The sequence below is a fragment of the Amaranthus tricolor genome, chromosome 11, assembly GCF_026212465.1.
Source record: "Amaranthus tricolor cultivar Red isolate AtriRed21 chromosome 11, ASM2621246v1, whole genome shotgun sequence".
Classification (NCBI taxonomy): Eukaryota; Viridiplantae; Streptophyta; class Magnoliopsida; order Caryophyllales; family Amaranthaceae; genus Amaranthus; species Amaranthus tricolor.
The window spans coordinates 10,729,338-10,740,642 of NC_080057.1; the positions used below are offsets into that span (position 1 = coordinate 10,729,338).

Below are 11,305 nucleotides of genomic sequence, written 5' to 3' on the forward strand. Positions count from 1 at the left end.
AAGTTATGCAAGTTAAGAAGTTACAAACAAAGTGAACATAATTTGTAATTTATAGAAAGCATACAAAATTACCATCACATGGACATAGAGGTGGGAGGTTACAAATTCATGTTATATGCAAGGGCGGATCTGCTAAGGGGCCGGGGCTGGGGGGGAACGTGCCCCTAGCCGGCTGAAAAAAATTAAAGGCTTTTTTAAATAAACGTGTTTTCCACTCATTCTTCCTATTGCTATTTCAGTTTTAATTTCTCCCAAAATTCCAAACCCTAAAACTAAACCCAACCTACCCTACCTACTGTGGCTGGTTGGTTGCCGGTGTAACACCCTTGAATTTCCGACCCCTTAAACGAAACCAAAACCGTAAAGGACGGGAGGAAATTCGGATGTTACATAAAAGAAAAGGAAAAGAATTTAGATAAACATTAAGTATTAACTTAAAAAAGGTGAGTGGAAATTTCAGTAGCATCTCTTCTAAAAATCGAACATGTGGTAGAGCAATTAGCACAATAAAAAAATTAATCTAATCTAAGGCATCATTGCCTTTAAAATCTCATACCACGGCGGAATGATTCGTCGCCGGCTTCTCAAATCAACATGCCAAGCATGGATCGTGGTTCCAGTGTCGACGCTTGCGTTTTTAAAAGACTTAACTCCACAAGCCATACAGAGTTAAAAACTACGTAGCGGAAATACAAATATACAAAGGAGGACAGAAGGCCTCATAACAAAACATATACAACCAAAGTTTACAAAAGATAACAAGAGCAACAAAATCGAATGATAACGGTATGATACAGGTTATGCTTCGCCCTCATCACTCTCCCCAATGCAATGCAATGCAAAAGAAGCTCTAATACCTGTTACGTCTGTCTATGATCCACCTGTTGCTCGACATTAGACCAAAGACCAAAGTGTCATAGCAGGTCAATCATAGAAGGTCATTAACAATCAAACATAAACACAAACACGTACACGTCAGTAACTAGCATCAAATGTAATAAGGCCAACTACTAATAACATTATGTTATACAACAACATAAGATGATTTCATAAGACACAAGCACAGATAGTAACCGTTTATCGTGCACTTATACTTGTTGATCTCATTACGTCCACTTATGCAAAATTACTCAAAATGGCAAAGAACATGAAAAGAAACACTTCCACTACTAATTAGCAACAATAATAACAATAGTTTCTTTCGACTTCCATAGCGATAAAATTTAACTCTAATAGCCACGATCGTAACATAATTAACTACCATTAATACTCAATAACATAAACAATAACCACCATCATTTTTTTTAACAATACAAGTGACAATTAACACCTACTTTTGGGACTAATAACTTCAACCATCTATTCTACATTTATAACCATTCACAATATAATCACATATTCCAATCTCATACCAATTTATTAAAGTTATAAAACATCCCTTAACACAAAAGTAGTACAACTTTCATTTACATTCATACATTAAACCTTAATACACAAATATATATTCAATTCATAAATCCAACTCTTACTCATAGCAAGATTCAATAATAAAAGAAAGAAATAATAAAAAATCATCATAAGACTCATAAACTTGATAAAAATCCCAATTAAAACAAGAAGGAAAATCAATTAAAGGTAGGTGAGATGTCTTACAAAGGGGAATTAGAAAAGGAGTGAAGACTAGATGGTTGTGAAGGACCCATGCGGCTGGACCCTGGCTGTCGGTGGCGGCAGCCTTCATGGCAGAAGAGAGGAGGAGCAACTGGCGGTCGTGGCTGCAGCAGGTGCGCAGAAGGTAGTGTCCTAGTTGCTGGCCACTGCTGTTTGGAGGGGAAAACGCAGCCCCCCTGCTGCTTGTAAGGAGAGACAAACGCAGCCTTGTTGCTCCTTGCGAGGAGAGGCAAACGCAGCCATGTTGCTGCTTAAGAGGAGAGGCGAACGCAGCCTTGCTGCTGGTTGGGGAAGGAAGAAGGGGAGGCTGGCTGGGGAAGGAAGAAGAGGCACAGAGGAGAAGAGAGAAAGAAGGCTCTTGCTTGAGCATTTAAGGTTTTCACGGGTTTTATACTCGTTATTGCTATTATCATTATTATTATTATTATTATTATTATTATTATTATTATTATTATTATTATTATTATTATTATTATTATTATTATTATTATTATTATTATTATTATTATTATTATTATTATTATGTTTATTTATTATTACGTTTATTTATTTATTTATTTTTATCTCGATTCATTTTCTTGCGAGACCCAACTAAGAGATCCACCTTCGCGGCCTCACACATTTTAATAAAACAATCATTTTGATTCGAACCTCTTTATTTGAGAGCTCGTAACTATATTTTTAATAATAAGTTAACATTTATATATATATATATATATATATATATATATATATATATATATATATATATATATATATATATATATATATTTATATATAATATATATATATATATATATATATATATATATATATATATATATATATATATATATATATATATATATATATATATATATATATATATATATATATATATATATATATATATATATATATATATATATATATATATATATATATATATATATAAGTTAACATTTAAATACGTATGTGAAAGAAATTTATTAAAACTAATTCGAAAATAATTTAATGTAATTGTAAAATCTTTAAAAGCTATTAAAATATTAAATAATTACGTCATTAAAATCTCAGGGTGTTACAGGTTCACTACCTTGATTTGCTTAGGTTCTTATCTTCCCCAATTTGCTTCACTCAAAACTTGGTTAGACAAGGAAAAGTGCTTCACTCACACTTTTATTTCAAAGAGGGTCTCTCCAAAACATGGGTTTATTAATCATCAAAATCTGAAAATTCTAATATGTGTATGCCTCTATATATAGGAACAAAACAAGAGTAGCACATGTCTAGCACATGGCTTTTAAAAACACAATTAGCCATGTGACTTAATTAAAACTCACATGATTATTTTTACAAACGAAAAGAACAAACTAATATATTCTACTATAGTCCTTGTTTTCTGCTATACGTCTTCTTGTTGGTATGATTAATTGGATTGATCAAGCTGTTGTTCAATTTTTTAATCTGATCATAACACACAAAATAGTAGCTTACCAAGTTCCCCATAATCATCACACATGTAAGGAAGAATTCACTTGCCCTTACTTGCATAATGAACCACACCCATATGTTAAACAAGTTTACCAAGACAATTAGCTTGCTAGTATTACCAAGGTTCAATCCCACTTGTTGTAGATTCAAATTCCCTCCAATTCTGACAGTTTTGTCTTTTCCTTCAATCAGGGAGACCTCCTCTATCTCTTGATGGTCGATCTTCATTTGTGGGGTACTCTTTTTTACATTCTCATTCTCAGAAGGTCTGGGATCAATTTTAAAAAATTTCATTTTTTTACAGGGCCTTTTTTTCTTTTTCTGCTATTTTTTTGGCACCTTTTCTTTTCCTTTCTATTTTTGTGGCATAGTACTTGCACTATTTACAAGGTTGCAAGATCTCGCCCCATAAAGAGTAAGGTTTGATGATGGGTAGAGGGAATGCCAGTTATTGCCATAGTAAACTTTCTTCCCAGAATATAGTTGTATCTGGTAGGAGCATTAATGACATAAGATACCTGGGGACCGTGATAGTTACCCCCTGTTTATCAGTGATAGTTACAGGCAGAGTTATTTTCCCTTCTGCCTGTATTGACTCTCTTGAGATTCCCACGATGGGAGTGGAAGACCTCTTCAAAACTTTATCTTCTAAATCCATCTGGTCCCAACAAGATTTGGAAATGACGTTTACTTTAGCACCACTATCTAACAAAACTCTATGCACAAATTGATCAGCTATATCCACAACCATCACCAGGGGATTTGAGTGAGGATATGATGCCCCCTGCAGTCTTCTTTAGTAAATGTCGTATCTGGCATAGGTGGTGGTTCCTCTTGCTCTACCACTTCCATCAACTCTAAGCTAGAAGCAATTGCTGTTCTTAGATGAGCCTGTGAATCCGATATCTCAGATTTCTAGAATATAACAAAAATTTCTTTCTTTTTCTTTTGTACAAGTTCCTCATCTTTTCTGGCTTTGATTGCTTCCAAATTGTCTTTTGCCAAAATCTCTTTCTTTCTTATATTGTTGGAAATAACCCCCTCTATATTAAGTCTTCAATATTATTCATTAAAGACTTACAATGCTCTGTCCAGCGACCTAGATATTCATGAAATTTGCAAAATGCTCCTGAGTTCTTTCCAACCATTTTCCTCTGGATGGGGCGTTGCCATTTTGTATCTTCTCCATGTACATTGAAAATTTTTGCCCTGGACTCCTTCAGTGGTGTGTAATTAGCATAATTATGGAGCCTTGGCACATCCATATCCTCAGTTCCTACCGGCTTTTTCCCTCTGTCACTTCTTTCAGCTGGCTTTCTGGCTTTCTCAGAACTTTTTCCCTTCTGCTCATGTTGCGTGCTCTCAGTTATGGCTTTAAAATCTTCAACATGAACATGAGACTGTGCATACTCCCTGATCTCTTTAATGTCTTGAGGTAGGTCCACTGGTTGCTGATTTCAACGCTTCACTTTCAGGCCTTTCAGAGTTTAAGCCTTGCCTGAAAGTAAAGGTCAAGATGTTCTCTTCTAGATTCAATACCTAAAGACTCTCTTAGTCAAATCAAGACACGTAATTCCTTAATGATTCATCCTTCCCTTGCCTGATGCTCATCATTTCAAAGGATTGCTTTGTTCTGGTTGTCCTTGACGAGAAATGACTTTTAAACTTCTCAGCGAACTCATCAAAGCTTGAAATTGATCTATTTGGGAGACTTTGAGCCCATTTTTGTGTCGTCCTTGTCTGAGTCAGGATAAAGGTTTTGCACCAGCTTGCATCAGTGTGAGTATCCATGTCTATCTCATTATTGAATGCTGCCAGATGGACATTTAGACAGGTTTCTCCCTTGTAGGTAAGGTAAGCAGGGAACTTTACTCTTTTTGCAAGAGACGCAGCAATCTCTGGTATGAAAGCAATCTTCCAAGAAAATCTTATTTTTTGATTCTCTGGAGCCTTTGGAGGTAAATCTGGAACATATAGTGTCTTTCCCTTCAGGGAGTGTAATTCTGACTGCATGCTTTCTGCAACCTATACAGATTCCCTCTCTCCTTCTTGAATCTTCAAGGTAGGCTGTGAAGCACCTATTCTTTTCCAGATTTTAGATCGGCCGGGATTTTTTCCAAGTCTGCTTGTTGCAGAAATTCTTTTTAACTTTCCTGACTCCCTTGTTGTTGCCTGGGAATCAGTTAGTGGATAGACTGTTTCAGTCCACCCTTTCTGTATGTGGGTCCCTTGCTGGGACGAAATTCCAGAATTTGATGAAGTCTTGTACCAGGAAAATTTCTTCCCTGGATTTGACTCAACATCATCTCCAGTACAAACACTTTTATTTTCCTGAGAGCCTAGTTGGACTGACTTTCTTACTTTCCATCTCTGACTAGAAAGAGGGATGTATAACTCATCCTCCTCCTCCAGTCTTTTCCCTATGGGAATTTGCTCTCTTTGGAATGGAGTAGCATATTCCCTTCCTTTCTTGAGAGCATTAGCCAGCGCAGTTGCCAGCTGATCTAATGCATCTCCAGTTAAAGTGAATTGAGGCTGAACTACCCTAACTTGTTGTGTTAGTGGTGATCCATCAGGTATCTGGAAGGTTGACACAATTGGTTGCTCTTTCTGAGAGCTTTGTGACTGCATCAAAGACCGCCTTTGATCAATTATGACTTATTTTGACGTGAGCTCTTTTGTAATTAATAGTTCCTTCCAAGGGCTCTGTGGCTGCAAAGTGGATTACTACTTATGACTTATTTTGACATGAGGTCTTTTGTAGTTAATATCTGACAAAATGTATTTATGACGATAGTAATCGTTGCTCTGAAAATCAATGTGGGTCGTTCAAAATCATATGTAATAAAAATTACTTAGAGTTCTTTGTATTTTTCTTAATAGTAAAGTTCAATTAATTTCCAATTACCACATTTATGTGCCTCTCCCTTTGTATTTATAGTCTTATCCTCATACATGCAAAACATTCTTCTGTTATATCATCAATCTCTAAAATTCTCTTGCATCTCACTATGCTTGTCTTGGATGTGCCAAGCTCCTCTTTATTTTGGTGACTTTTCCTTTATTTTTCATGGCGCACCTTGCTTCTCTTATTAACACATGTCCCACTAGCTTATAATGATCTTCTATAGTTGACAAGTGTCTTCCAATCGCACGTGACCTTCCCATGCACTAATACTACTGTTGTACGTTCAATGCTCTTTTAATCTTCCCAGATGAATATTGCCAGATTACCCTCTAAAATTATTAATTCCTCCTAGATTAACATTAAATTAATCTTCACTGATAATTTCTGTTCTAATTGTTTTTGGCTAATATTTTACATACACAGTTGGTATGAGTGATACATTGTATATGAAGATGATGAAAGATTTCCATCAAGAACTATTACTTCATTCTTTGTTTTCCTTCCATTAAATTAAACTACTTAAAAAACATTATTAGTCAATCAACATGACCCTCTTGAACTGTAAACATGTAAATTTTATTGAAAGAAGAATAATGGAGAAAAATTAAAGTTCATACAACCACTTATTAATCTACACACAAACTCAATTCCTTGTGATCTGGCTTTTATAATCTTTTCTCATGGAAAAACACACACACACAAAAAGAAAAGTTATTTTGATCCATAAATTAAACAAATTAGGAATCTAACAAGCCATGAAAATGATAGAAAATTTTGGTTGATGTTACGGCCAAAATCAGAAAGATTAAATAAGGAATGCATTGATCATCAACATTTGGGCAGATCGGCAGGCGGACGTGGCACTTTCTGATTGGGGAGTTTTCCATCAAGAACAAACCAAGCCATCCTTAGTCCCCAGCTGATGTGCACCTCAAAATGGCAGTGCATAAACCATACTCCTGTTTTTCATATTAGTATTATCAAGTAAGTTATCTTAATTTAATGTGTCACTTGTAGTTGCAAAAACATTGCCGTAAATAAAACAATTTTATGTTTTTGTCTCGATCAAAAGCGAATTGCATTGAACACTCTATCTGAATCGAAGATAACAACAGTTAGTTACTTTTCTAATTATTAAATAAAATAATGAATGGATAAATGTTGGAAGATCAATGTTGTTCAAATTATTAATTATTCCAATACAAAATAATTGCGTGGATTAAAAAAAAAAATTCTTAGATAATCGTAAAAAAAAAATAGATTATGAAAACTATAAAAATCACAAACATTAAAAAATATTATAAAAAATTAGGAGAAAAAAGTGAACACCTTAATGACTATGAAAATTATAAGGTGATTACAAATATTAAAAAATAAAAATAATTTCTACAACAATTGTATGAATAAAAAATAATTTGTATGAACAATTACAACTGTCAAAAAGGAGAAAAGAGAAAATCATAAGAGAAAATCATAAATTTTCATAACTAATACAATTATTAGCATATGAACTTATTGTTTTGAGATTGTCTCAGTAAGAAACAGCATCTCAAAAGAATACGTAGCTTATGGAAATTGATAGAGGGGGAGTACTCATAAAAACAAAAAGTTAAATGTGATCAAACTAACCTGGGTTATCAGCTCTGAATCGAACAGCAACCCAGCCACCAGAAGGAACAGCAACAGTATTCCTTTCAACAGGATCAACAAGATTATAATTACGAGGATCTTTATTAGGGTTATAATTACCAAATCCTTGTCCAACAACATAAACATTATAACCATGAAGATGAAGAGGATGACTTTCAGCACTAACAATACTAGTATCTTGCATAATCAACTCCACACTTGTATTAAAAGGTATCACCAAAACTTTAGTCCCATTCATCACGTTTGTATTATTTGGTGGTGTTCCAGTATAATTAAATTTCTTAAGAGGAAACTTAGGAAAATCAGTGGAATAAATTCCATCATTTGAACCAAAGAAATAAGATTGTAGTAAAGCAGTTGATGGTAATGCCATTGAAATATTATTCACTGTTGCAGAAAATTTTGTGTTGTTATTAGGGCCTTGACAAGTTTGGTTTTTAGGGCAAGGAGTTGTTCCTAATCCTATAGTAAAAAAAAAGTGTTTATCAACTGTTTTTGGTACATTACTTGGAAATTGGGCGTTGTTCAAACTACGAAATTTACTACTAAAATTGGCTACAAATGAAGTGTCATTAATGGCGGGAAGGCGAGGGAGGTTTTTAGCGGTGGCGTTTATGAGGTGGTGGGTGGTGGTGGATGAGATTTCGTAGTCGAGGATGGCGACCGAGGTAATGTTGTCGAAGGTTCCGCTGCCGGTGAAGTAAGGGCTTATGGCCATTAGGTATGAGGTGTGTGTTGGGTTTTGTTTGGTTTTAAGGAGGACATTTGTTGTTTGGCCAGGTGTAATGACTAGAATGTTGGTTTTGAAGGGTTTTATGTAGAGTGCATCTGCTTCTACTATTGTCATAGTGTGGTTTGCTATGCTAAAGAATAGGTCGTCGTTGAGTGCAGCATTGATTAAACGTAAAAGGTAAGTTTTGCCTGGCTTCACTTTTAGCTTGTACGTATCCATCAAACCTGTACATTTAGCCAAATAAAATAAAATAATAAATCAACGACTTAATTTTTTAAATGAAATTGGTTGTTTCTTCTAAGTTCTATCTATATGAAAACTCACTCAATTAATTAATTCAGTCAAATTAGATTTATGACTATTTAAAAGACTACTAATTTCAAGTTTAGTGAATCGAACAAATCAATAACCCTATATACTGTATAAACAAGGGTAAAGTTGTACCAAGGTCAGGTGAGACCCGACCTTTCAGAACTAAATATGCGGCCTTGTGTATTTTATGACTAAGACCCCTTACTAATATATTGTATTTGTGTATATGATATATAAGGACTGACTAAATATCACCAACCTAATGTAGAGTTCAATGGTAAAATTTGTTGAAATGAAAATTTAAGATATTTAGCTAAAATTTTTGTATTTATAAATATTAAATTTTGTTATATTTTTTGTTAACTAATAATTAAACATAATTTTTGTCTTAAATTCTAAAATTATAAATTTACAAAAAAAAAACCATAGATTTTTGCTTGTTTTATCATTTATGTCATTGTTTAGCTTTATGTATCCGTATTTTAACATCCTCTTAAAATTCTAGTTTCACCCTCATTGTAAAAGATACTAGTATCTACCTTTTATTCCGATGCATGAATTGTAGAATGGCCCTGGAAAACCATTGAAAGTATACGCGTCGGACACATTAGGGCCCCCTCCACTATGAAGGGCTTGCCTAATTACCGCTTCGGTGTCGTTGTTCCACCACTCTCCTACACATTTGTAAGCACTATGAAATATACTCTATAACATATATATATATATATATATATATATATATATATATATATATATATATATATATATATATATATATATATATATAAATATATATATGAATATATATATATATATATATATATATATATATATATATATATATATATATATATATATATATATATATATGAATATATATATATATATATATATATATATATATATATATATATATATATATGAATATATATATATATATATATATATATATATATATATATATATATATATATATATGTATATTTATATATATATATATATATATATGTATATTTATATATATATATATATATATATATATATATATATATATATATATATATATATATATATATATATATATATATATATATATATATATATAATCAATAATGTGGAACATGAAATTTATTAAAGAATGCTCCCTCTGTCATTTTAAGCTTATAAGTGAGAGACATATCGTTTCATAATATGTCATTCTCAGTAGCAAATTTAAAAAAAAACAATGGAGTAGTGCAACATCTATTATTATATGTACCGAAAATAATGGTTTTCTCTTGGTGAGGTTTAGGGAATGGATATGGCTGATGTCTTTTAGGGAGGATGATTAAAGGTCCATAAATTGTAGCTCAGATCCATGAGATATGAGCATGCCACCAAAGAGTACCCCTTTGTCCATTAATTGTAAAGTTGTACACGTAACTGTGACTAGTTTGAATCGGACATTGAGTTATGTATGCTGGACCATCTGCCCATGGGCTCCCTATTTGCCGAATCCCATGCCTAATATTAGCCATCATAGATAGTGCAAAATACGATTAATTCAAATTGAACATGAATATTATAATTAATTAGAAATAATTAAACTAAATCATCAATAAATAGCTTGTTAACTATCATACCAATGGATGGTGATATTGTTTTTGACATGATTGACAACTTTGACAACAAGTGTATCACCCTCCCTAGCAACAACTCGAGGCCCAGGAAATTTGCCATTCACAGTTATCATAGTCTTTGTCTTGCACAAATGTGTCACATTTTGCTGCCTTATCTGCAACATTGTCATAAATTTACAAAATTTACAAATTTTATATACCAACATTTTATAACAAACATTTTTAATCATTTCAACAACAAATGTCTAATTCTTTTATTACCCTTATCACATTATATATGTAACTTCCACATAAACTGAGTTTAGATTTGGAGTTAAATATACGGAACATTATCCTTGTAATAATAAAGATATTATTTCAGGTAGATTTTAAGATTAAAAACACCATCTTCATATATATTCAAACAATTAAGCACTGCACATGACTGTATAATCTATCAAAATTTTTAATAATTTAGGACATCATCAAGAATAAATACCAAAATTTATCATTTCATAAAACAATACTTAATTAGTTATGTATATATAGGATGGAAGAAACGTACATCAAACCTATAGTGTCTAGTAATGCCATGACACTGCAAAATATTTGTAGCAAAAAGGAGAAAAATGAGTGCACCAGATAATGGATAAGAAAAAAGAGAAACACCCATTGTTTTCTCTTATCTTATAGTTCAACTTAATGATTATGGTTTGATTTTTGTGGAAGTGAGAAGTGATTAAGTGAGTGGTTAAGATGGTTGTTTATATAGGAGTACTATGATAAAGCAATGTTTGGTTGAGTAAAAATTAGGAGTCTTAAAATAATATTAAGTCTTTATAAACTTTACTGACCTGTCAAATTGTTTTGGGGATTGATAGGACAAATCGTCTAATCAAATGTATACGTCTCACTATTAGTCTCGATTCGGACTTCATTGCAGGACATACAAGTTTTTAG

General features: G+C 32.7%; 1 pseudogene; it reads right to left on the reverse strand.

Moving 5' to 3' along the window:
- Positions 1 to 7,676: 7,676 nt before the first annotated feature.
- Positions 7,677 to 11,057, reverse strand: LOC130827146 (laccase-2-like; annotated as a pseudogene).
- Positions 11,058 to 11,305: the final 248 nt, after the last annotated feature.